This window comes from Dromiciops gliroides, chromosome 5 (genome assembly GCF_019393635.1).
Source record: "Dromiciops gliroides isolate mDroGli1 chromosome 5, mDroGli1.pri, whole genome shotgun sequence".
Taxonomy (NCBI): Eukaryota; Metazoa; Chordata; class Mammalia; order Microbiotheria; family Microbiotheriidae; genus Dromiciops; species Dromiciops gliroides.
In genome coordinates this window covers 154,669,877-154,696,743 of record NC_057865.1, presented here as the reverse complement: position 1 = coordinate 154,696,743, position 26,867 = coordinate 154,669,877, and positions in this window count along the sequence as shown.

Genomic DNA, 26,867 nt, shown 5'->3' with positions numbered 1-26,867 from the left:
AAGGAGCTCACCAAGGGAAGTCAGCATTTTCTCTGCTACTTACTGTATGAAAGAGTTGCCAAAAGTATTGAGAGGTTAAGAGACTTCCTCAAGGTCACTTAGGGGGAGGAAACAAGCATTTATTAAGCTCTTAATGTGTGCCAGGCACTGTGTTTTCATTTGTTCTTCATTTCAAAGAGGATCAGTGACGTAATGGGGATGATATCTTAACTTGTGGATGAATTTGTTTTAAGTGAGGGAGAGCTGTGCAAAGTCATTAACCCCACTGTCTTTCCTAGAGTCATCAAGGTCCATTGGCAAGACAAAAGTCAGGGTGCAGTGGATGACCTTGGTGTTTTCCATGTCTAACTAAGCTCTAAAGGCTCTGCAATGCCTGTTTCAGCCACCTTCATGATCATTCTGCCTCAGGAGAAGTCTACATGTGCTTGGGTTAGATATTGCCCCAATTCAAGGAAAGGCCTGAAGCTTAGCAGTGACCCTCAACCTGGTTTAGCCCATCTGTCAGAATGGTTTTACAGGAGTATGGCTGCTGTGAATGCTATAGCTTCTTGGAGCCCATGGTGAGAGTTGGGTAAAGGTAGATAATAAAGGTGGATGAGCAGCCCTGGAAAGGACTCAGCAAGCCATCAAACCAAAGCTAGTAGTCCTTCCCATATGCCAGGGACTTTACAAAAATGATCTCACTTGATCCCCACTATAATCCTCTAAGATAAGTACTATTACTATCTCCATCTATAGTTGATGAAACTGAAAGATTAAATGACTTGCCCAAGTCATTGGGAGGCTGGATTTGAACTCATTTCTTCCTGTATCTGCAACTAACACTTTAATCATTATGCCATTTAGCTGCTTCTCCTGAGCAAACATTTGAACGCAGGTCTCCCTAGATACAAGATTAGCTTTCTATCTACTATGTTATGCCTCTCTCAATCAGGAATAAATATGCATTTTCCCCTCACTCTCTTCAAAGTTCATTATTTCTATATATAGTCTCTATTTTCTGTATAATCATTTCATACATTCTTCAGAAATTTAAGATGTTGCCAAATTATCTTCCACCAGATAAACTGAGGGTTGTTGTTGTTGTTGTTGCTGCTGTTTTAAGGCTTCCGATACAGCCATTCAATTTTATTTCTTACTTGGAGCTTTGAAATAAACAGTTTACCAAGTTGAGCTAATTGCTTTATCTTTATAGTACTTGTCCCTCACTTGCCATGCCATGGATAATTGAGAATTGACTATATAGGCTTTCATAGCTCACATTTACCTAACAGTTCAACAAGTATTTATTGTGTGGATTACATAAAAAGGCACCATGAGGGTATAAAGGCAGTCCCTGCCTTCAAGGTGCTTACACTCTTCTGGAGGAATTCACAATAGTGTGGGAATAAACATTTAACAAAAGGCAGCTAGGTGACACAGTGGATAGAGTGCTGGGAAATAGCACTCCACTCCAGTACATTTGCCAAGAAAACTCCAGATGGGGTCACTGAAGAGTCAGGCATGACTGAAAATGACTGAGCAACAAAGGAATTTTAACAACTGTGTCTCCATCATTAACATTTTCTCCAGAGCTTTCATAAGTCTAGATAATGAAAAGGCAGTAAATCAAAGCCTGCTTTGCAGCCTGTCAATTTTCAAGGTATAAATGCTTACATTGAAAATGTAACAATTAGGGCAGCTAGGTGGAACAGTGGATAAAGCACCAGCTCTGGATTCAAGAGGAACTAAGTTCAAATCTGGCCTCAGACACTTGACACTAGCTGTGTGACCCTGGGCTAGTCACTTAACCCTCATTGCCCCACAAAAAAAAAAGAAAAAAGAAAAGAAAAGGTAACAGTTGGTCTTCTGTTAGAAATTACTCCAGCCCACCCCTGTGTGCACATACCCAGGTGCACAAATAGGTAGACACAAAGTATAAATGGTGTAAATGCAAGGTATTTCAAGGGGAAGATATCTAGTGGTGGAATCATGAAAGTTCCATATTGGAAGTGGTCATTGAGATGATTCTGGAAAGGATCTGGGGATATTTTACAGTTTTAGAGCTTACTAAGTACATTACTTATAACAAACCTACAAGTCGGGTAAGTTCAAGTATTCTTAACCTACCTTTTTTTGTTTTCTTCTGTTTTCTTTTTTATTTTTTGTAGGGCAATGAAGGTTAAGCTACTTGCCCTCTGTCACACAGCTGTAAGTGTCTGAGGACGGATTTGAACTCAGGTCCTCCTGAATCCAGGGCTGGTGCTTTATCCACTGTTCCACCTAGGTGTCCCTAACCCACTTTAAAAAAAAAAAGATTACAGAGAGGCAGCATTGGCATAGTGAATAGAGAACTAGACTTGATACAAAGAAGACATGAATTCAAATCCCACCTCTGACACATGCTACACTACTTTAGTGATTTAAAACTTTGTATTACAAAGAAGGTTCCAACCCACATCGGTAGAAGTGATTTCTCACCAAAGAGTTGCATATACCAATGAAATCATAGGACTAGGCAATATATGTATTTTTTAATAGATTAGGAAACTGAGGTTCAGAGGCTTTTTATAACTTGTCCCAGATTACACAGGTAGTAAATGAAGAAGTCAAGACTTTACCCAGGTCCTCTCAATCAAAGTCTCAGATTCTTTTCATTTATGTTAGGTCACCAGATCATGTAAGTATTTTCTCCATACAGTAATTAAATTAAATTATCCCCATTATCACTACCATTTCTGAAAAGGACATGACAATCAATTTGCCCTAAAACTCTAATAACCATCCTTTTAATTTCCATGTCCAAAAGATTCTACCTGGGTCAGCATTTCATTTTATTTATTATCTTTTCCTAGCAGAAATAAGATCCTTGAGCCTATATTTAGGCTGGTGAAAGAGGTAGAAGCAAACAAAAAAGTCCTATAGGACAGTGCCTGACACAGAGTAATCACCAGATAAATGCTTTTTCTTTGATTCATTCACAGTATGATAGGTCTTTTTCACACTCTTGGCATCAACATGCTAATGCTCAATGGATGTGTTGAAAATAATTTTAAGATCAGTTTTAGATAAAGTTTTTTGGGGAAAAACAAGATTTCCCATTTATTAGTGAAAACATTTCACCTAACAATAAGAACTTCACCTTTTAGAACTTTTCAGTATACATTTATTAATTCAGGTTTGGGGACCTGAGCCATAGAGTTCAATAGTAGAGCAAGATTTCTCCTTCTGAAGTGATACAAGAATCAGGGATGGGGCACCATACGGCAGGATCAGGACATATTGCAATTCCAGGAGCATGTGTTTGGCAATGATGTAGAACAGCTGGTGGGGGGTGGACCATGGCAAGCTACTTTCCAGGGATGTGATAGAGATGTCACAATAAATTATCATGTGATTTTCTCATATTCAATACAAATTACTGCAACTGTTACTGCCCTGTTATCAATAATCCACTATGATGAAGGTTGTATTCATCTAGATAGATATTATTCAATAAAGCAAAAGTGCTGAAAACCCAAGCTTTCTTTGAGGAACTGGATCCTTTAACCCAACAACCTCATCAGAGTACTCAGATGCCTCTTTGGAGTAATTATTAATTTATTAATAAAAATATTTGCATTGTTTGAAGACTACCACTCCCTAAAATAAAAAAAAAATCAACCACCACCATAAAAACAACAACGAAAAACAGGCAAGAATAAAAACAAAAAGTTCAACAAACTTAAATCCCAAACTTCAAACAAACAAGACATCTAATCTCTGGCTTTTACAACACTTGTATATTTCGATCTTTGAAAAGTTTAATTTTTAATTAGAAAAATGGTCTCAACCATTTGGAGATGCATACAGGAATAGCTATATTAAGCAAAAACCAAAGCAACTCAAACCAAAAAATGTCCATACTTAGGATTTCAAATTAAATAAATGAACTTTTGTTGCTAATTTGGCATTCTTTTCCAATTCAGAGGATCTTGGTGTCAGAATATCAAACCCAAGATAGAAAAATTTATACTTAATTGGGCCACCTTTAAGCAGCTTTATTACTTACTAGAAAGAGCCTTGTTGATTGCCTTTGAAATGTTACTTCAGCTCTTTTTATAATTTAACTCAAATTACCACTGAGACTACTCAATAACTTTACCTTTTTAATATTTCTATTTTGCTGTGTATTGTACTGTAGTGTAGCATTTTCCTATAACAATTAATGAAAGCTTGATGTATGGAAGGAAAAGGGATTAAAAATGAAAAGCAGTCAATGAAGATGATATTTAAACTGTTTTGTCATTTATACTAATTCTTGCATGCTTTGCTATTACTTTCTCATTTGGCAGAGATTTAATTTATTGGTTGGGAAGTACTAAGATAACTTAGATATGAACCATCATACCAAAGACTTTTGGACATCTGTGGTACTAACACTCTGCCAAGAAAACAAAAAGAAAGAAAAGCCTCAGTATGATAGCCACCTTCTCTGATTGGATTACTGCTTTAGATTACAATTTTTGCAGATGTTAGCAGCAGCCCTTTCTTTTCTTTGTCAAATTGTGCTATTTCCTACATTCAAAGCCTTTGTTTTCAGATTGTCAGATAATCCAAAGCAGGCCTTTATAAATTTTTTTCCACTCATGACTCCTTTTAGCTTGATAAATTTTTATGTGACCCTTGGTATTTAGGTATATGAAAATAGGTATGTATAACCTTTTACTGTTACCAAATTTTTCATGACCTCCACATTCAGTTATGTGACCCAATGTGGTATTGCAACCCACAATTTAAGAAACTTTGATTTAAAGTATTAAGGTTATTGTGACTGGTAAGAAAAGGCGGATTGTTTATTGGACAAAGCATTTGACTTGGGGATCAAATGATCTGGTTTTAATTATGACATCATAGAATTAGAGCTGGAAGGGATAGAAGAAGCCATCTAATCATTCATTCATTTATTCATTCATTCCTTCATTCATTGAGAAGAGCATTTATTATCTGTGTCAGGCACTGGGCTGAACTCTGGAGATATAAAATGAGGCAAAAGAGTCCCTGATCTCAAGGAGTTTGTAGTCTAATGTTCTAATCTGTTCATTTCACAAAGAAGAAAACTAAGGAGTTAGGAAATTAAGTACCTCTCACATGGTCACACAGATAGTAAAAGTATACTTTTCACTGTGCCATTCTGCCTCCCAACTGTTTTTATGGCAACCTATACACCAGTGGGGTCAAAGTCAAATAGAAACTGGACCATTAAATCATATGCAAAAAGCCCCCATCACCCCATATTGACTGAGAAAATCACATATAATATTATCTATATTCGACTGTATTTTTATTTATTTTGTAAAATAATTCCCAATTACATTTTAATACAGTTCCCTCAGTGCTGAGGACTGTTTCATGTTTGACAGCTTAGCTATATGTTATCATCTATGACAATAAAACTCCTTATATTTAGGCTTCAATATTGTTGTTATTATGGGGCATCTAGGTAGCATAGTGGATAGAGTGCTGGGCCTAGAGTCAGGAAGACTCATCTTCCTGAGGTCAAATCTGGCCCCCAAAACTTACTAGCTTTGTGACCCTGGGCAAGTCATTTAACCCTGTTTGTCTCAGTTCCTCATCTGTAAAATCAGAAGGAAATGCAAACCATCCCAGTATCTTTGCCAAGAAAAGCCCCAAAAGGGTCATGAAGAGTCTGACACAGCCAAAGAACAACAAATTGTTATGCTACAATCTCTTTAAAAACAAATGCAGAAGGACAGCTAGGTGGTACAGTAGATAAAGCAATAAAGCATCAGCCCTGGATTCAGGAGGACCTGAATTCAAATCTGGCCTCAGACACTTGACACTTACTAGCTGTGTGACCCTGGGCAAGTCACTTAACCCTCATTGCCCTGCCAAAAATAAAATAAAATAAAATAAAAAATGGAGATTGACTCTTTAACAATGATCTAAGACAACTCTGAAGGACTTATGAAAAATGCAATTCATCTACAGAGAAAGAACTGATGGTATCTGAATACAGATGGAAGAATATTTTGTTGTTGTTAGTTCCTTTTTCTAAAGTTTTTTTGTCTGCTATGCTTGCATGACTGCACATGTGTAACGAATTGTTTGAATTCTTAAGGGGGGATAGGGAGGAAGGAAGAGAATTTGGGACACAAAGTTTTAAAAATCGATGTTACAATTTGCTTTTACATGTAAGATGGGAAAATTCTAAATAAAGAAACAAGCAAATAAGCAAATAAATAAATAAATCAACAGACAGATAAATAAATGGATAGATAAGTGAATGAATGAATAGGTGGGTGGATGGATGGATAAATACCAAAAAATGCAGAAGAAAGAATTTTTCAGCTAAATGGAAGGATGGCTTAGAAGATCTTAGAACTACATACTTCTTTGGCCTATAGCTGATTAATTTATCTTTACTTCAATTCAATCAAATAAACATTTATTAAGCACCTAATTATATGCCAGGCACTGTGCTAAGCATTGGGGATAGCAAAATAGGTAAAAGACAGTGCTGTCCTCTAGGAGTTTACAATCAATTAAATGGGGGAGATGACATACAAACAAATACATACAAAGGAAGCTATGTACAAGATAAATAGGAGATAAGTAAAAGAGGGGAGAATAATGGAATTAAGAGGGTTTGAGGAAGGCTTCCTATAAAAGGTGGTATTTTAGTTGGGGTTTAAAAGAAGCAAGGAAGGTCAGTAGTCAGAGTGGAGATAGGAAGATTATTCTAGGCCTAGGGGATAGCCAGGGAAAAATGCCTGGAGTTGAGATGAAATATATTGTTTTATGAAAGATCCAGGAGGACAGTGTCACTGAATAGAAGAGTATGCATTGGACAATAAGGTATAAGACTGGAAAGGTAGATGGAAGCTAGCTATGAAGGGCTTGAATTCCAGACTATGTTATATTGGCTCTTGGGGGAAATAGGAAGCTATTGGAGTTTGGTGTGTGTGTGTGTGTGTGTGTGTGTGTGTGTGTGTGTGTGTGTGTTGTGTGTGTGTGTGTGATGATCAGACATGTTTTCTGAAAATCACTTGAGTAGCTGAATGGAAGAAGGGTTGGATTGGGGAGAGAATTGAGGCAGATCCACCAGCAGGTTACTGTAGTAATGAGGTGATGAGGGTCTGCACTACAGTCGTGTCAGGTCAAAGGACAGAAGGAGGCATATGGAGGGGATGTTGCAAAGGTGAAATGGGCAGGCTTTGGCAACAGCTTGGTCAGATATGTTAAGTGATCTGCCTTCACACAGAACTTGATTTATCATCTTTGTGACTTTGTTCTGGCTGAAGCCCATGCTTAGAATGGACTTTCACCTCTACTTTGTAGAATCTCGAGCATCCTTCAAGCCTCAGTTTGGTGTAATTGTTTGCCAGAGTCCTCTTTACATCTCCTCAGTTCCTAGAGGTCCTCCCCAATCACTCAGTGTCTAATTTATGCATACAAATTAATGTTTCTTCCCTTGAAAGAATGTAAATTCCTTGTGGGTAAGGACTGTTTCATATTTGTGTGTGTGTGTGTGTGTGTGTGTGTGTGTGTGTGTGTATGGAAATCCTGGATCTTTTTAATACCAAAAAATGCAAAAAAGGAAATGTCAGCATGTACTGACCAATATACCTACTTTGCTATTTATACAAAATCTTTATTAGAATCATGTGCACAAGAATTGAGGACAACCCTTTTAAAAGGGGTATAAGTAAAGATTGTGGGGACCAACTCATGGAATAAGCATGGTCTATGTCTGTGGGGGCCATCCCATGGATATGATGCTCATGGTGCCATAATGTAAATCCTAGTCTCTTTCAGCAAGCCACGTGTCCTGGATTTTCTATTGTGCAATACTTCCTGAGTATAAATCATAATTGCTAACCTATTGTAGCCTCTACATTGCCCTGCCACACATTTTCCATTTCCTTTTGGGCAATTGTGATTTTTTGGAGATTGTATTCTTCCCTCTTGTTCAGCTATACAGTATTTGTTCACTGTTAGATGAGTGTTGAAAAGATGAGGTTTGTGTCAGGGAAACAGCTTAGGGTCACTAAGAGGTATTACAAGTGGTTTTCCTGAAAATATTCCAGTAAGAACTTGATATGAAGTTGAAAAACTGTTTCTACTTTCTAGACTATTGTTCATTGCCTGTCATCCTTGACAGAAATAAGTCTGTAATTGACATGAATTCCCCCTGTTAATATCTTTGGGAAATAATATTTAATATAGATTACATAGAAGTATTTTGATCCTATAATTCTATAATTATAGCTGCTTATTTTTTCCTCATAATCCAAGTGTTAGGACGCTTTATGACTTGCACATAAGTTTGGCTTATAAAACAAACAATCACATGTGCTAACTATCACACTGAAAGTGACTAAAACCCTGTGACAACTATGAGTTTCTTTTATGGAATAAGTAAACATACACACATCAGCACACATACAAAGACCTTCCTAGTGTTAGAGGCTGTTAACAGTTGCCATATGAATTCCTTTTAAAAGATAACACCCAATAATTATTTTGGTTTCCATAATGAGTGCAATCTGATAATTGCAAAAAAATCAAGTAAAGGGATCAGCTCAGAAAATTTTACTGAGAAAAAGAAACTAAAAGAAAGGTAAATAAAATAACTAGATTTTCCTAGAGTGAGTACAAAACATTCTTATATGTTCTAAGTTAAAATGCTCCAAATAGGTTCTGATACAGGTAAAAGGAAAAGATTACTTTTGTCATTAATGGGAAATGGAAAAAATGCTTCATTTCTATTGATAACTAAGCAAATGACTATAGTTATTTGAATGGTAAAACCAGGTAGACAGAAACCTATTAAAGGCTAAAATTGAAATAAAAGATTTTGTGTACTAAATTTGCTTTTTGGCTGGGGCGGGTGGCAGGAGTTAGTTGGAGAGAGACTAAATTCATCTTTATACTTTCAGTCTTAGTAGTATTTTAGTATATACTTTGGAATATACTTTGGTATATACTTGGACTGTACTTTGGTAATTTAGTTATATAAAAATAACACCTGACATTTATATAGCATAGTAAAGTTTTAAAAACATTTTAAAAACACCAAATCTTGTGATCCTCACAACCATCTTATGTTTGGTTACATACATACATACACACATATATCTATATATCATATTCTAAATAAACTAGGATTCAGAGAAGTTCAGTGACCTGTCTACTTAGTGTCAGAGGTTTCATTTGAATCCAGGTATGCCTGACTACAAGTGCAGTACCTTTATCTTAAGTCCAGAACTCCATGCTATCTCCCTACTTTTAAAACAAATACACACCCCACCCCCCTGCCACTCCAATAGCTTCATCTACTAAAGCTCTCTCCACCAAAGCCTTTAGCATTGTCAAGTGGTTCAATATGAGAAATTAATGTGGTTTTATTTATGCAAATGACATGAAAGAAGATCATTTCTATTGCTTTGCTACTGTATCCTAATGGCAATGGGACCTTTCCATTTGACTTGAAGATGAAACCAATATGTGTAGTCTCTTACTCTTAGAATGGGAAATCCTTGAGATTAGGGGCTATCTCGTCTTTTCTCTATATTTTTCTAGCACTTAGAACAATGTTTGCATATTGTAAGTATTTAATAAATGCTGTTTTCACTGATTCATTTATTCTTATGAGAGGTGAAGGAGAAGAATTGGGGATGGCTTCAAGATAGTGGATCTCCACATCCTGGTTGGTTTTTGTCCTTCATGCTCAAAGAGGACCAAAATGACATTTCTACATTGGGGTCAATGTACAATGTGTCCGACTGATCAGACCAAGAGAAGCTCAGAAGGCTCTACCATAGGACGGGCACAAATGGTCCATATGAACATTTGGAGTGGAGATGTCTCTTCATTTGCATATCACACATTTCTTTTGAGCTACTGAAATTCTGCTTTGCTCATTGAACACAGTGCCTTCTTTGATGTGGTAATGCTAGGCTGGGCACTTGTGTGCCGGTGTCTCCCATATCTCACAACTGATTTCATAGTTCTTCAGAGAGACCTTGAAAATGTCCTTGTATTGCTTCTTCTGACCTCTGAGCACTAACCTCTGAGTTTTTTTGTAAAAGAGTCTTTTAGACAAACATATATTTGGCATTTAAACAATGTGACCAGCCCATCAGAGTTGGGCTCTGCAGTTGTTTGAATGCTTGATAATTTAGCTCAAGAAAGAACCTTAGCGTCAGGTATCTTATCTTACCAGGTGATCTTCAGAATCTTCCTAAGATATTTCAAATGGAAGTGATTCCATTTCCTGTCATGATGCTGGTAGACTATTCAGGATTCATAGGCATACAACAATGAGGTAAGCACAAGCGTTATGTAGACCTTTGGTTTGGTAGGCAGTCTAATATCTCTTCTCTCCCAAACTTTTCTTCAGAGCCTCCCAGACACTGAGTTAACTCTGGCACTGTATGTGTGAATCTCATTATCTATGTGGACATCTTTGGAAAGTATACCGCCAAAGTAAGTGAACTTAGCCACACCATTTAAAATGTCTCCATTTGCTATAGTCATTGATTCTACATATGGATAGTGCAGTGATGGCTGGTGGATAATGTCTGTTTTCTTGGTGGTAATTGTCTAGCCAAAATTTAACACAAGCAGCAGAGACTTCAAGATTGTGGATCACCACATCATACTTCTTATAGCATGTCCTATTTTGCATCAGATTTATTTGCGTATATGACATATCCCTTCTATTAGAGTTTAGGGTCTTGATCCCATGATATTTACCTTCAAGGGCCTTAACCCTGTCATTTTTATTTTTGTATCACAATGCATAGCTCACTCCTCTGCCAGTAATGGGTGCTCAATATGTGTTTGTTGAATTGAATTGATCTGCAAATTGAATGGATTTCTTCTTGAATATACTTTTTTGTGATTTAATTACAGTTTCCAGTGGCATTTAGAAGCATATATGCCACTCAGTCTAGTGCTAAACAAATCTAATGGGACAAATTGCTTTAAGGAATTCTTATAGTTTTTAGAAGCTAGTAGACTGGCTGTATTTGAGTGGCAAGAAACTGTTTCAAGAACATTTATAGAATTGAAGGCTTAAAAATATTTAATGAATTACATGACCTTTAATAAAGTTACTTTTATACATAGATATCTTTACTTACTATATTAAAAATGAGGAAATGACTAGTAAAATAAAATAGACTTTTTGTATTTTTGCATTTTAATGTGGTTATAATAGCCTGAGCCATTTTAAAAACTTGCATGCAGGTTTATTAAGTGCTTTATTCCTGCAAATTGGTTTAGTAATAAGAGTTAGAGCTGGAAGGGACCATAAGAGATCATCTAATTCAGCCTTCTCTTTTAATGAATGGTGGAACTAAGGCAGGGGAAATGAGTACTCTACCCCCAGTAGCAAACATGTAGTAAGTAGATGAGGCAGGAACAGAGGCAGCTCTGAGGAAGAAAAATGTTAATCATACAGATTAAACTTAATGTGTCCTTTCTCTCTGTGTGTGTATTATGTATGTATGTATGCATGTATATGTATGTGTTTGTATCTTTTCCTGGAAAGCTGCCCTTGCCAGCATACCCTTGATTCAAACCCAAGACTTCTATTTCATAATCCAGAACTCTTTCTACAACATTGATATATTCCTTGTAAATATCTAAAGGTATAATCATGCCCATTTATTGTGGGGATATCTATTATAATGGGGAAACTAGGTGGCACAGTGGATAGAGCACTGGCCCTGAAGTTGGGAGAATCTGAGTTCAAATCTCACCTCAGACATTTACTAGCTTTGTGACCCTGGGCAAGTCACTTAACTCCAATTGCCTTAAACATCCAGGGCCATCTCAAATCATCCTGATATATATATATATATATATATATATATATCTTGCCACTGGATCAAGATGGCTCTGGAAGAGAGAGTGAGGTTGGTGACCTTGCACAGCACTCCCTCACTTAAAATTCACTCCAGTACAAGTCATGACATCACCCTGATGTCATGGTAAGGACAAACAACAACAATCTATTATAATGCACATTTCATTACATTTTTATACTCAGTCCTTGGAAAGTGTCTTAATGGTATAGAACAAATGAGCTGAATGACAACAAAAGAAATATCAAAAAGAAAAATGATTAGTCAAGAATTATTTTTTGGGGCAGCTAGGTGGCGCAGTGGATAGAGGACCGGCCCTGGATTCAGGAGGACCTGAGTTCAAATCCAGCCTCAGACACTTAACACTTACTAGCTGTGTGACTCTGGGCAAGTCACTTAACCCCAATTGCCTCACCAAAAAAAAAAAAAGAAAGAAAGAAAGAAAAAGAATTATTTTTTAAATTGTGTGATATGTATAGCAAAATTGTGATTTTGTATAATATGTCTTAAAAAGCTTTGTCCGCAATCATTATTCCTTTCCCAAAGTAAGTCTTTCCAGATATTTAAATATATTTTATCATTGTGTTTGTTTATTGGAGGATATCATCAAAATATTTTAAATGCAGTGGGCATGTTCTGACATGATTCAGGTCAAAAGAATCAGAGCAGTTACAGAAGGAGGCCAGAACCTTCCAGCCTAGTTATAACTAGCCAGGGGGCATAGAAAGGGATGGAACATGTCCTGGGGGGGGGGGGGCTTTCTTGTAGAAAGAAACAAGAAGCTCATCATTAATTCCTGGGCAAAAGTTCCAAAACCAAGCTAAAAGCAGAGGCTGAGCATGGGCTGGAAAGTCTTCTTAATTTGTTGATTCCTTGCTGTGAGCTGAGATGCTAGAAAAATCAAAGAAAGTACAGTGACTCCTGGCAAGACATTCTAGATACTAAAAAAGGAAGCTAATGGGTAACAGGGACTTTGGACCTTTACCAAGGCCTATGATTCTTGTTTCTAGTACCTAATTGTAATACCACAGGGACTATGGTAATTCACCACCATTTATTGAGAACATATTATGTGTGAGTTAGGCTCTTGATAAGCAAAGACAAAAAATCTACCAGTTCAAATCCTATTGAGTGGAACCCTGTATGTTTTTGTTGTTCGGTCATGTCCCATTCTTCCTAACTCCATTTGGGCTTTACCTGGCAAATAAAGTAGAGTGGTTTGCCATTTCCTTATACAACTCCATGTATACTGAAAGGCAAATACAAATTATAATAAAAATTTATTAAATGGGGCTTGCACAGTGGATAGAGCACTGGCCCTGGATTCAGGAGAACCTGAGTTCAAATCTGACTTCAGACACTTAACACTTACTAGCTGTAGGGGCAGCTAGGTGGTGCAGTGGATAAAGCACTGGCCTTGGATTCAGGAGGACCTGAGAACAAATCCGGCTTCAGACACTTGACACTTACTAGCTGTGTGACCCTGGGTAAGTCACTTAACCCTCATTGCCCTGAAAAAACAAAACAAAAAACCAAAAAACACTTACTAGCTGTGTGACCCTGGTCAAGTCACTTAACCCTAATTGCCTCACAAAACAAAAAAAAATTATTAAATGATAATTGGGGGGAATCAGAAAAAAATGTGCAAAAATGGCACTTGAGATGGGTTTTGAATGGAGTTAGGGATTAGAAGAGACAATTGGGGTGGGGAAAACATTCTTAGAATAATATGCTCCCAGATACCCACCCCCAATATTTCAAACTCACATAGATCCAGTCCAATTTTGTGGCTAACCCAATAAGTCATTGTTGGTGGGATGAAGAATGGAAAGAGCACTTGCTCTGCGATTAGAGGACCATAGATATAGATGACACTTGAGATTACTGTTTGTGTCATTACTGGTAAGTCACTTAAGTTCCCTGCACCCTCACCCCAAAACTGTATTTATAAAATGAGAGTGTTAGAGGAGATGGACTATCAGATCCTTTCCATCTCTAGTTCTATAATTACATGATCTTGTGATTTTTAGCTCATTTGCCTTTATCCAGAATTTGCTCTGAAAAACCTCAGGATATGTTCATATCTATATTTCCACAGATGTGAGTAAAAGGAGTCCCCATATCAGGAATATGTCCTTAATAAGTAATAATGGTAGACAGGTTATAGGACAGCTTTTATTTCACCCCACAGATAATGGTGAAGGCATAAAGGACTTCTACTTGCCCATAAACATGTATAGAAAATGCATCCCAGAGAGATGGCACACACTTACATTAGTTCCCCTTGGGAAGAAATGCTTCCAGGGATGCCAGCAAAGAAACACTTCAGCATTCCAGCAAATTCCTACCTCTCCTAGAGGGTGTTACATATTCCTTCCCAGACTCACTGTGCCCCCTGTACTTTGGCCTCCTCCTCTCTACAGAAGGCAAGGTTACTTTTGTGTTACAGGAGAGCCTTATCACTTTCCCATGGGATCTGTACTGTTTGAATAACTCACTATAACAGTGTATAGAGAGCAAGGAAATGGATGAGATCTTAATCTTTGGTCTTCCCAATGTCTTGTTTTTATGTCCCTAACTGATCTCTAGCTGCAGAAATTGCCCAAATAATCTTTTATATTCATGAGTCAAGCTGTTTTGGAAGTTCCCTTCACTCTAGAACGGCAGGGCTTTGAACTCTAGAATTTCTTGGGGGGAAGGAAGGGAAACTGAGCCCACCAGAATGAGAAGCTAGAGTGAATACTTGGTGTTCTCTCTCTCTCTCTCTCTCTCTCTCTCTCTCTCTCTCCCCACACACACACATACATCCACACACCCACACACCTACACACCTTCACACCTTCTTTGTTCTTTATATTTCTTCAATAAACTTGTGGTCTGATTAAAAAAAAATTTCAACAACTCTCTGCTTAGTAATTATAAATGAAATATAACATAGACATTTCCTTGGCAATGCTTTTTGCCATTGTCTGAGAGGATGTTCCACGTAGAATTGAAGTAAAAAAGGGATTTCTAATAGACTATAGACTTCTAGAAACTCTAGTTTTCAGAATATTTTGTTTTATTTTTATCAAGCCCTCAAACATTATGGACCCTCCTAAGTGAGATCTATTATTAATCAAAAGTTTGGGTTAATAATCCACATGGGCAAGGTCAAAAGGATAAAAAATGACTATTGTCCAGGTTTTGATATACAGTTGGGTGAAATGTTAGTTAAAGTGATCCATGAAGACATTTACAGGGTGTTCCAGAAGTCTTAGTTCAGTTTTAAGCTTGAGTAATTCAAACTTGGCTAGTGCCTCAAAACGAATAAAGCAGTATACAGTTTCAAGTTTGAATAGATTAAAACTGTACTAAGCCTTTTAAAACATTTTGTAACTTGGAAAGACACCATGAATAGGCAAGCTGGAACAAGAATGAAATACATACATAAGAGAAGGCTCTATTTCCTTTGAGGAATTTTGCAATGTCCTATATGACTTCAAGTTTCTCCTTGCAACAAATGCTTATATTATTAGGACCCATAATATTCTGCAGGTCTTATTCAGCTGGGAGTCTTGAAATAACCCTGTCTCTATAAAGAATTAAACTTTTTAGTGACCCAAAGAGAAATGGAGAGGTTCATGGTGGGTATCAGTAGATTACAACATATTACCAATGAAGAAATTTTTTAAAAAAGGAAAAAGAAAGGATGTCATCAGAGATATGTATAACCAGAAAAAGAGATGGCTAGGCCTGAAGCAAGAACAAAGGATAATTAATGGACAACCAAGGGATTCATTAGTATATAATAATAGTGATAACAATAATATTTTAATAATTCAAATAACACCTACTCTGTCCTAGGCACTGTACTAAGTGATTTACAAATATTATTTCTTTTGCAATTAAGAACTACACCAAAAGGGCTATAGAACTGTGTATACCTTTTGATCCAGTAATACCACTGCTAGGTTTATATCCCAAAGACATCCCCCAAATGAGAAAAAGACCTATTTGTACAAAAATATTTATAGCAGCTCTTTTTTGTGGTGGCTAAGAATTGGAAATCAAAGAAATGCCTATCAATTGGGGAATGGCTAAACAAAATGTGGTATATGATGGTGTGAGATTTAAAATTGGATATAAGAGCACTAAACTCCCCTTTAACCTTTCCCTTATATATCTCCCAGACCAGTAAGAGAAAGAAGCCTCTGAGCTTTGATTAGAGAGGGATTACTTAGTTTTTATTGTTTGGGAAGGTCCTCCAATCTGGGCATTGCATCAGAAAATGTTTGCGTATTTCTGGCAGTGAATTACAAATAAAAGTGTTGAGGACAATATAAGAATTTCTTAAATCAATTGGATCCAATCTGGTATATTGCCTGGTGGCCTCACAAAGCCTATCATAAAATCTGCTTGGTCTTTCATTAGCCTCCTGAAATACGCTTACAAATTTCATCCAGTTTTTGGGTTTTCTAGAGCAAGATTCCATTCCCTTCAGAAGTGTTTCCCTAGCATCTTTTAATTCTTGGAATTGCCCGTCATTCTTATAATTCCACTCTGGATCCTTTAGAGGCCACGCTATAACGGCCTGACCCTTCACAACAAGGACATTTCCTGCTGAGATAATACCTGTAATCCCAGTTGGGGATAGTAAAGTTCCCATAAGGCAAGTAACATCAGCCCAAGTGGGTTGATATGTATTAAATATAGTCCTTAACTGTGAAATTACAATGTTTGGATGTTTCTCAAAACTAGGGAAGATTGATTTCCATGCGCTCAAGTCACCTGGTTTAAAGGGGGTTATATTTTCTAACTTGAATTGGCACTCCTTTTTTACTATGTTCTATAGCTTCCTGCAGGGGGAGCAGTTTCTGCTGATCTGATTCTAAAGACTGGTCAATATCTGTTTCTGAAGTTGGGTTATCTCCAGCAGAGGGAGCTATTTTAGTGCGCGCGCATATGTGTGTGTGTGTGTGTGTGTGTGTATGTGTGTGTGTGTGTGTGTCTCTCTCTCTCTCTCTCTCTCTCTCACCAAGTGGTATACCTTTAATCTCTTTCCATATTACAACAATGATAGTAACGATAATGAGATTTGTAGTTATTTGAACTATCATGAGTATGGTATTAGAATTTATTTCAATTGCAGGCATAAAATTTCTACTAATATTAAACACATTCTCAGTGGAGACTGTCACACCCATACCATTATACCAAAAATTGTTTGCTATGTGAATGAGGAGGAAACCGATAACAATAAGGAATATTAAGTAAGTTAGATGTTTAAGTTGGGACATTATGCTACCCCAACACATTCTAATGAGAAAAATAAAAAAAAAATCAAAACAAAATATTCAAGCATGTTGCTCTTTAAACTGGACTGGCTTTTTCTCTTTAAAGCAAGGCTTTTAGAGGCTTAAAGGCTTTAAGGGGGATTAGGCAAAGGGAAGGGGGGGGGAGTGGCGTAATTTGGAAAATCCACCAAATTAGCTGGCTTGAGGCCAAACTAGGGAGGGTGGGAGGGTCCTTAAGGTCCCTTTCATGTTTGCCAAACCGTGAGATTTAAAATTGGATATAAGAGCATTAAACTCCCCTTTAACCTTTCCCTTATATATCTCCCAGACCAGTAAGAGAAAGAAGCCTCTGAGTTTTGATTAGAGAGGGATTAATTAGTTTTTATTGTTTGGGAATTAATTAGACAACAAACAAATGATACTGATTGGGGAAATAGGAAAGTAGAAATACAAATGAATAGTTTTAGATCTAAGTTTAGTCTATATTCTTTTATAAAACTCACCGAATCCCAAAACTACCTCTCAGGCTGAGAACCAGAGTCAAGCATGTGCTGCCACCGAGGACCAGAGCCAATCACTCGAACATGCTGTCAAACCTGAGCCAGCGTGTGTGTGCCCAGAGAGAGAGTGCACTTCTGTTCTCTCCTCATTTTTAAGCTGGCGCCCTGAAAGTGGCATGCTTGGCCACGCTCTCCCGGGCAGCAACAGGTGCATGGCTATTCGTCATGGTCTCCTCCCAGAAAGGGCGGTCCTTCAAAAACTGGTGGTCCTTGAAAAACCGTTTCAGTAGTATGTGTTCAACTCTATTTTTTTACCATAATGGTGATGGAATATTATTATGCTATAAGAAATGACAAGCAGGATGACTTCAGAAAAGCCTGGAAAGACATGTATGAAATGATGTATTATGAAGTAAGCAGAACCAAGAGAACATTGTACATAGAGACCACAATATTATTTGATGAAGAACTGTGAATGACTTGACTATTCTCTTTCAATGGCTTTTTTTTTTCTTTTTTTAGTGAAGCAATTGGGGTTAAGTGACTTGCCCAGGGTCACACAGCTAGTAAGTGTTAAGTGTCTGAAGCCGGATTTGAACTCAGGTACTCCTGACTCCAGGGCCAGTGCTCCATCCACTGCGCCATCCAGCTGCCCTGACTATTATCAACAATACAACAATCCAAGACAATCCCAAAGGACTATTGATGAAACATACTATCCACATCCAAAGAAATAACTGATATCGATGTAGCAGACTGAAGCATGCTATTTTTCACTTTCTTTCATTTTTTTCTCTTTTAATCAAGTTTTCTTATACACAAAGACAAATATGGTCATGTTTTACATAATTATACATGTATAGCCCATATCTGATTGTTTGTCACCTTAGGGTAGGAGAGGGGAGGGAGGGAAAGAGGGATAAAAATTGGAACCCAGAACTAAATAAAAATATTTATTTAAAACAAATAAATAAATATATAAACACACACAAATATTATCTTTTGATCCTCACAACAACCTTGCTAGGTAGATGCTATTATTATCTTTATTTTATAGTTAAGGAAACTAAGGCAAAGAGAGGTTAATTGACTTGCCTGAAACCACCCAGCAAGTATCTAAGGAAGAATTTGAATTCAAATCTTCCTGACTCCAGGACCAGCACTCTGTTCTATCCACTGTCCCACCTAGCTACACATGATCACTTTGTGCAATGTGAAGAGATCTAGACAAGGCCCTAAGCATGGGGGTGGACCCTTTGTGGAAACTTTTGGAAGGAAGTGAATGGGAGAAGCATAGGATATGAAGATGCTGGTAGTTTTCAGTTTCCATGTCATAGAGAGAAATCACATTAATAAGATCAGAGGTACATTGAAGTGGTGCACTGTTAATATGTCAAAAAGGTATTTTTTAAATAATAAACATTTTTATTTGCAGTTTTGAGTTCCACATTTTATCTCTCCTTCCCTCCCTGAGGTGGTAAGCAATCAGATATAGGTTATCCATGTACAATTATGTAAAACATTACCATATTTGTCATTTTGTATAAGAAAACTTAAATAAAAAGGAATGAATGAAAGTGAAAGACAGCATGCTTCAGGCTGTTCCATCAATATCAGTTCTTTCTTTGGAGGTGGATAGTATGTTTCATCATTAGTCCTTTGGGATTGTCTTGGATCATTGTATTGTTGTGAATAGTCAAGTCATTCACAGTTCTTCATCAAATAATATTGCTGTCTCTGTGCACAATATTCTCTTGGTTCTGCTCACTTCACTATACATCAGTTCATACAAGTTTTTCTAGACCTTTCTGAGGTCACCCTGCTTGTCATTTCTTATAGCACAATAATATTCCATCACCATCATATACCACAGTTTGTTTAGCCATTCCCCAATTGATGGGCATTCCTTTGATTTCCAGTTCTTAGCCACCACAAAAAGAGCTGCTATAAATATTTTTGTACAAATAGGTCTTTTTCTCATTTTGGGGATGTCTTTGGGATATAAACCTAGCAGTGGTATTGTTGGATCAAAGGCATCCACAGTTCTCTAGCCCTTTGGGAGTAGTTCCAAATTGCCCTCCAGAATGATTGGATCTTTTCACAACTCCACCAATAGTCGATTAGTATCCCAGTTTTCCCACATCCCTTCCAACATCCAATATTTTCCTTTGAAAAAGTATTTTTAAGCATCTATGTTCCAGGCATTGTGCTAGCTACCAAGAAAAATGAGACAAAAACTAAAAACAGTTCCTTTCTTTAATACATTTGTAGTATATTGGGGTCTGCTAATTATTTGGAAGCCTAATACTTACAGAGGCTGGAAGAGCCACCCAACTGACATGCCAGAATTTGATGTTACAAGATACTAAGTGCCAGCCACTGTAGTAGGAGCTAGTGGTAGAAATATAAAAACAAAACAATTACTACTAATAACAAGTTTACATTCTAATGGGAGAAACAAGAATAAGCATTAGTACATACTGTATAAATAGAAAGTTAATGAATGCAAATATACACCAAGTAGTTAATTACAATGTAGTTTAGGATGGAGGGTGGTAAAAGTTAGGGAGATCAGATAGAAAATCGGAAAATTAAACTTGGTTCATCAGTCCAAAAAAAAGGATGAAATTAAGGATTCCATTCCCTCTTGAGTTATAATATTAATGCAAAATAATATTACTATCCTCTTAAAAAAGTAAACATGAAGAAATATAAATATGGAAACCACAACAAAGTGATGTTATGGTCAGCACAATACCACTAATTACATATATAAAGGGGAAAAAAGGGAAAGAAAAGAAAGAAGACAAAGTCAAGACAATAAAACCAGACAATGAAATCAGTCATAAAGAGTTGGAAAGAAACTGAGTAAATGTACTTTTTTGTTTATTTCTTATTTGTTAATTCTTTTAGTTCTACTCTGTTAAAGGTTTTATGTTTGAGCTTTATGCCTTATTTGAGTGTTTATTGGATTATTTGCTTTTGTTGATGGTTGCTAAAGTTTATATCAAATAAGTATAAAAGAATTTCATAATTGTTTATGGAAATACAAATCTTTTTTTAAAAATAAAAGATTCAATTTCATGTTGCTCAGCTGACATTTTTTTGTATCTGCTTATGTTTACTTTCCTCCCCTCAAAGTTAAAGTCCAAATAACTAAATGAACCACTTCTGCTGAAAAGCAGAAGAAAAGAAGTAGTTATATAAATAAGATAGATAATATATGTGTTAGCTTGAACTTCACTTGGGCAGTGCACATAAAATCATTTAAGCTAGAAATGCAAATCTGAGGATAGTCCCACATAATGAAGGCAAGTCACTTAACCTTCTTGGAGCTCAGTTTCTTCATCTGTCAAATGAAAATTGGAGCATATGGCTACTGTGGTCCCTTATAATTCTAGATCTATAATTATATGAATCACTTAAATGTTAATTAAAAATATAACAATATATAACAGTTTTTTTTAAAAGATAACACTAAATATGAGATGTAAAATAGATTTTTACAATTAAAATGAAGGCCATTTGAAAAAAAAGTCATTTTCCAAAGTGACTCATCAAATCTCTTCATCCTTTCTTAAGCCTACTATGACATTCCCTAACCCTATCTTCTGAGCTGAAGATAGTGCCCCTATTTCCCTCAAATTGAGGCAATACCACAAGAGCTCCATCTTCTTTCCTTTTCTTTGTCTCACATCATTCTGATATCTTACTCAGTGTCTATTCCATCACTCCTGTCTCTGATGAAGCATTGGTTTTTCCCTTTGCTAAGGCATTCCCTTCTATAGTGTTGTTGTCATCACTTCCCTCTTCTCCAACAGTGTTTCCCTATTACTCTATCTTTTCATCAAGTTTTTACTATCTACTAGCTCCTTTCTTACTATAAATATATCCATGTCTTCCCCATGCTTCAAAAATCCTTATTTGAACCTCTCATCCCCTCTATCCTTTTTCCCCTTTCTGCCTCAACTTTTTGAGAAAGCTGCTGATAGTTGGTTTCTTCACTTTCTCTCCTCTCATTCTCTTCTAAACCTTTAGTAGTAATCTGTTTTTCAAACTCATAATTCAACTGCCAACTGCTCTCTCTAAAGTTCTTTAAATCCATAATCTTGTCATTGACAAATCTAAAGTATTTTCCCAATCCTCATCCTTCTTGACTTCCACAGCATTTGAACATTTTGATTACCTTCATCATCTGAATGTTCTCTTCTCTTTGGGTTTTCCTGCTACTGCCCTCTCCTAGTTCTCCTTCTTTCTATTTATCCACTCCTCAGGTTCATTTACTGGTTCTTTATCCCAGTTGTGCCCACAAACTGAGGAGGTCCTTTGAAGTGCTGTCTTTAGCCTCTTTTCATCTGTACTCCCTCACTTGGTGATCTCTTCTGATGGCTTCAATTATTATTTCTATACTGATGATTCTCAGATGTATATATCCAACCCATGTCTATCTTATGATTTCAGATACCATATCACCGTCTTTTGAATATCTCACACAAGATATCCCACAGGCATCTTCCAACTCAATGTGTATAACAACATTTATCATCTTCCCATCACCAAATTCTTCCTTCTTTCAATCTTTCTTTTTACTCTTAAGGGAACAACCATCTTCTTTTATCCTGGATCACAACTTCAGTGTCATTCTCAAATGACTCTCCCACATACCCACTCCATATCTTCACCAGATCCTGCCATTTATGCCTTCAAAACATCTCATCCAATTCCCTTTCTCTCTTTACTCATATGACCACCACTGTAATTAACATCATTGCTTTACCTTCTAATTCATCTGACTTGTCTCTCCCTATTCTAGCCTTCAATTTGCTTACTAATGTGATTTTTCTAAAGTTAGTCAAATCCCTTTTCAAAAATTTCCAACAGCTCCCTAATATCACTAGGATCAAATATAAATTTGATCAAATGGCTTTCTTGCCCATTGGAGCTCTTCATAATCTGTCCCCTTTCAACCTTCTCCTTCTTACATTTTATGGCCCTGAATGTACTCTGTGATCCAGATGCACTATTTTACTTGTTGTTCCTTCTACACGTTTCTTCATCTCATGACTCAGTGCCTTTAATGGCTGTTCCCCGTGTGAGAAGTGCTCTTACTTCTCCCCTCTGCTTCTTAGTTCCTCTAGGTTCCTTAGAGACCCAGATCAAATTGTATCTTCTCTAGGTTGTTCCCTTAGCTGCTAGTCCCTTTCCCTTTCATCTTCTATCTCGTCTGTCTATAATGTGGATATACCTACTTAGTAATATTCCATCTGCTTCCATTATAATGTTAATGTCTTAAGGGAAGGAATTATTTTTTGCCTTTTTCTTTTGCATCCCTAGCAATTAGTAGATGACCTGGCACAAAGTAAAAGCTTAATGAATACTTATTGACTTAACTTTATTATTCAATGTAATTTTTCCTTACCAGTGTTTTATATAATACTATGACATTATAGTGACTTTCTCCTTGCTGTTGACAGAATTTCCTGTTATTAATGAATATATTTTATACTATAAACCTGTAATTCCCCTCTGGATGAAGAAAGGTATCTAAGTTCATTCTAAAGAGCTTTGGAAAATGGGAGAAGGTAATTACTGAACCACATTAATTTCTCTTATAATGTTATTTCTACTTCTTTCAAATAATCACCTTTTAGTTTATAGCATAACTACTGAGCTCTTCTCTCATATTAGGCATTAAGGGTCCTTGAGGACAGGAACTGTCTTAGGTACTTTGGTTTACCCTGAACTTAGTATAGTGTGTTTCCATATGAGGTATATAATTAATATTTTGGAAATTAAATTTAGTATAGCATATAATATTTTAGGTACTCCAATGAGCTGAATTAAGACAAGAAACAAGAACTTGTTAGAAGGTCCCATAGAGTATTAAAGATCAAAAGAGCTTCCTCATTAGATTATGAACACTTTGAGAGAAGGGATTGTATTTTTTCCTCTTTTTGTATCCTTAGCACAGTGCCTGACACATAGTAGATGCTTAATAAATGTTTATTGATTAATTGACTGAAGATGAGGAGACATTTAATCTAACAGAGACCATAGCAGAGGCCAATATAAGAAGGGCGAGCTCAAGTACAAATGTGGTCCAGGCTTTGCAGTGAGTAACCACCCGGCCTCTGGCTGCCTGTCTAGAAAAATAAGAGAATGAACCAGGTATCACCTTACAGTCTTACCAACTAAATAATGAATTTGTTTCAGGCAAGCAAACTGGGCAGTCAGAAGCATGATGATGTAGCCTTTGATTAGCAGAGGCAAGGGACTGAAACACAGGATATTTCTCAAATTCCAAGGCCATGAATTCTACTTTTGAACAGGTTTATTTTTGCTAGCATATTTTTTCCTGACATCAGGAAATCAATTTTTGTTTCTATGCAACCTCTACTCATTGCTCCTAATTGTCCCAATTGGTCAAACAGAACAAGTTTCATATCATATTACAAGTTTCCAAACACAGGAGGACATGCCATCATGGCTCTCCTGAGTTTTCTCTTCTCCACACTAAGATTATCCTCATCTCACACAGATCCAAGCCTGTCGTCATTCTGACTGCCCTTCTCTGGATATCCTCTATCTTATCAATTCCTTCTTAAGCTGTGACATGGAGAAATTAAGAGAATACTCTAGATCTGGTCTGACAAGGGCAGAGTAAAATAACATTTTTACCTCCTGTTAGGGAGATGGGTCTATTGCGGGTACCATATTGGTTCAGGTTCTACGTTTGGAAGGGAAAAAAGAAAGATTGGGTTCTCATAGTTCACTGAACAGTAAACAGAAAGAAGTTTACTTAGCCCTAACATAGTAAGGATATTTAACAAGGATATAGTAGCATATAGATTATATATATATTTATATGCTTTCCTTCCTCACCTCCATATGGAAAAATGTCTGGTCAGGAGGGCGGAAGGGTCATAGTGATTCTTGTAGTCTCAAGTCCATCCACCAAGACTGAAGGGAGGATGCCCATGTGGGTGGGCATTTTCTTGCCTTTGGGTGATCAGAAATCCATGTCAGTGCACCCAGAAGTTACCAGAAGCCAATCAAGTAACAGACTTTGGAGAAAGTTTAGCCAAACCCATGTTTGGAGGAAAAGGGGGAAATCCAGATAAATAGTGGTCCTATTAATATATCACTCCATGGTGAAAAGGTTCTAAGGATTTTCTAAAAGATCTCCAACCATTGGAATGCTTTTAGGGCTTTTACTGGATTGTCTCCTTGGCAAAGGTAGTACTAAATATAATACATACATACATACGTACTCGCACACACACACATATATATACACATACATAGATATAGATATCTCACCTCCCACTGAAAAATGAAGAAAAAAAGGGGGAAGAAAAAAATATGGAAAAAGACAAAAACTGGAAATCATAGCCACTTCTTCCCCCTTTTAGAAGAATCAAGACTCATATCTCAGCTATTTCATCCATGTAGAGTTGTAATTCTAAATCTTTTAAGTTCACAGTGAGGGTTCATGAGTCTGGGACTCAGGGACACAGCACATTTGATGATACCTCCAGCTAGTCATAGATTCTTTATAACACATCAGAGTCTTTTATAGCAAAGAATCTAAGAGTTCATAAGCCTCTTGAATGCAACCTGACCCTGTTTCTAATTTAATATCCAGGATCTCCCAATACCATCAACCACTTAGTATTCCTTGGCTCCCTCACCAAAACCTCTTCTTCAAGATCACAATAGTTTTTCTGGCTGTTACATCACATTGTTGATGCATATTGGGATTAAAATCCAGTAAAACCCTGAGATCTTTTTTTTTTCATAACTGCTACCATCTTATACTTGTTAATTTGGCTTTTTGGTATCCAAATTTAAGACTTTATATTTGTTCCTATTCCTGTATGTTATCATATTAGATTCAACCAGTATTTGCCCCGTCAAGACTCATGCATCCTGATACTTTCATACAGGTGGTAACTATGGTAATCCTCATCATTCTGTACCTTCTGTAAATTTGGTGAGCATACTACCTATGCCTTTATCTAAGATATTGATACGAATGCCAAATAGTACAAGTCCAAGCAAAGTTCTCTGAGGTACTCCGCTAGAGACCTCATGAGATATTAATACTGTACCATTAACTACTAGTCATCCAGACAGTTCTGATTCCATCTGCTTGTATTAGCTACTAAACTCTATCTCTCCATCTTTTACAGAAGGATAATATGATACACTTTGTATAAAATTTTGCTAAAATGTAGGTGAATTATATCCATACCATTGCTATCATCTACTTGTTTTGTGACTTTCTGAAAAAGGGGAAATGAGGCTGATCTGATAGGATTTTTCCTTTATATAGCTATACTGTTTCTTTGTAATTGCTGCTTCCCTACCTGCCCTTTTCCCCTAACAATGTCTTAATTATTTGTTTTAAAATGTTCACAGAAACCAAAATCAAATTGAATGGCCTATATTTTGAATACTCAACCTTAAAAAATTTAGGGAATTTGTCTTCTAATGTTGTGGTGTTTCTCTTATTTTTCAAAATATTTTGAATATTATGGACACTGGTTCAATGTTAACACCTGCCAGTTCTTTTAGTACCTGAGGAGTTAATTAATTTGGACTATGTGACTTGAATTGATGGACAGCTAAGTGCAATTGTACCGTACTCTTTATTTATTTATATTTCAACCACTTTTATTCATATTTATTGCGTTGTTTTCTTGGCAAAGATCATTTCCCTGGGCAAAGAAAACAAAAGCAAAATAATTGTTGAGCAACTGAGCCTTATTTCTATTATCATTTATCTTCATCCTATTTGCCCCAAGCAAAAGTCCTATCCCTTTTTTGATTCCCCATTTTCTCCAAATGTTTTTATCCAGTGAAAAATGGAAATAAAGCAAACATGAAAATAATCCCCTTCTTTTTTGTTCTCTTTAGCTTTCTCCTATTTTTTATAGGACTATGCTATCTGAATACACTCATTTCATTACCTAGCCTTGTGTCCACTTTCTATATATTTTTTTAAAAATTTCACTTGGTTGGAGAGTTCCCTGCCCATATACATTGACATCTTCAGATAAATTCCATTCTTTCCTCCTCTTTGTAATTATTTCCCATTTTGGTTTTAGAATTTCATTCTTAAGGCATCTCAAATATTTAATTATTTCCCTTGTGGCAATTTAGAAAATGGAATTCTACCAACTCTCCTTTGAACTCTTCAATTTTGTTTTCCCAAAATTTAAGTCCAAGTGAGA